Below are 2,282 nucleotides of genomic sequence, written 5' to 3'. Positions count from 1 at the left end.
GCAAAAGAAACAATTAACAGAGTTAAAAGACAACCAACAGAGTGGGAGAAAATATTTGCAAAATATACATGTGACAAAGGATTAATATCTGGAATACACAAGGAACTGAAACAACTTTATAACAACAACAACAACAACAAAAACAAGTAACCCAATTAAAAAATGGGCAAAAGAGCTAAATAGACATTTCTTAAAGGAGGATATACGAATGGCCAACAGACACACTAAAAAATGCTCAACATTACTCAGCATTCGGGAAATGCAAATCAAAACCACACTGAGATACCATCTCACCTAGTTAGGATGGCTAATATCCAAAAGACTGTGAACGATAAATGCTGGTGAGGTTGTGGAGAAAAAGGAACTCTCATACATTGTTGGTGGGACTGCAAAATGGTGCAGCCTCTATGGAAAATGGTATGGAGATTCCTCAAACAATTGCAGATAGATCTACCATATGACCCAGCTATCCCCCTGCTGGGAATATACCCAGAGGAATGGAAATCATCAAGTCGAAGGTATACCTGTTCTCCAATGTTCATTGCAGCACTATTTACAATAGCTATTAAGAGCTGGATCCAGCTCAAATGTCCATCATCAGATGAGTGGATACAGAAAATGTGGTATATCTACACAACGGAATACTACTCTGCTATAAAAAAGAATGCAACGACATGGATGGACCTAGAGAGAATTATATTAATTGAAATGAGTCAGGCACAGAAAGAGAAAAATGTTCTCACTTATTTGTGGGAGCTAAAAATAAATAAATAAATACACAAATAACCTGGAGTGGGGGGAGGGAAGAAGACACAACAATTACAATTCCTTGAAGTTGATAGGACAAGTGAACAGAAAGGAGGTTGTTGGGAGGGAGTGGGGAGAGGAGGAGGGAGGGAGATTTTGGTAATAGGCCACAATAATCAACCACATTGCATATTGACAAAATAAAATAAAATTAAAAAAATCCATTTCCATTTCGAAGTGATGAGATTTCACATCTTTAAAAACATGAATTTTCTTCATCTTTTGAAAAATCAGAAAGATCTGACAATTGTCCCCCCCAGGGCAATGTTCTGCTCGAGTTGAAGCGCAGCTGTCCTCTACTTGTGTGGACCATGTGCTCCCCAGTCTGTCCCAATTCTCCCCATTCCTTGTTGTCTTATATCCAGCCCACTTGACTCATTTTTTATTAGGTGCTTTGGCTTATGTGGACATCTGACTTTGTGGCCCCTGTAAATTATAGGTCAGCTGCATTCATTAAAATCCCCTGTACTTGTTTTTGCAGCAAAACCTCAATTATCCTAGGTTATCAGGGAATACGAGTTCTGGGTAGCAAATTTTTCGTTAATTGAAGGTTAACCTGAAAATGGATTTGACTCTGGTTATTTATTTATCCCCTTTTTGTCTTTTTTACTGAGTGGTAACGGGATCGCAACCCTTGGTGTCGCGCCCGTACCGCGTTCAGCCAGTGAGCGGGAACCGGTCTCCACATGGGATCCGAACCCTTGGTGGGAGTNCAAATTTTTCGTTAATTGAAGGTTAACCTGAAAATGGATTTGACTCTGGTTATTTATTTATCCCCTTTTTGTCTTTTTTACTGAGTGGTAACGGGATCGCAACCCTTGGTGTCGCGCCCGTACCGCGTTCAGCCAGTGAGCGGGAACCGGTCTCCACATGGGATCCGAACCCTTGGTGGGAGTGCCGCTGCGCTCCCAAGCGGCGCACTCTCCAGTGCGCCACCGGGCCGGCCCTGACTCTGGTTATTGAAAAATCTTTTGTGTTTTCGCCTCTGCTAGGGCAGCCACAGAACATGACTGGCTCTTTGTTCTCAAGCACCTGGCCAGGTGTCAGAGCCATAGGTCAGGTTTACTGTACCAGGCTAGAGAAGGTAAAGGGGAGTTTTAGAGGAGTGGTTGGAATCTCTCCAGGGGCCAGGACATACCTTGGACATAATTTGTATTTATTTTTTTAAAAAGATGACCTACCGGAGATCCTAACCCTTGACTTGGTGTTGTCAGCACCATGCTCACCAAGTGGGCTAACCGGCCATCCCTATATAGGGATCCAAACCTGTGGCCTTGGTGTTATCAGCACCACACTCTCCCAAGTGAGCCACGGGCCGGACCTTATAATTTGTATTTATAAATTCAAATATTATGTGCATTTCCAGAGCCCAGATTTTGGTCTCTAAATACCATTCCCAACTAAAAGAACCAGCACTTCTTAGAAAAATGGCTGATACCAGCTTTGGTGCAGGAAAGGTACAAGATGAGCCTGGG

Source organism: Galeopterus variegatus, unplaced genomic scaffold, assembly GCF_000696425.1.
Source record: "Galeopterus variegatus unplaced genomic scaffold, G_variegatus-3.0.2 Scaffold391, whole genome shotgun sequence".
NCBI lineage: Eukaryota > Metazoa > Chordata > Mammalia > Dermoptera > Cynocephalidae > Galeopterus > Galeopterus variegatus.
Note: the sequence above shows the minus strand (reverse complement) of the source record.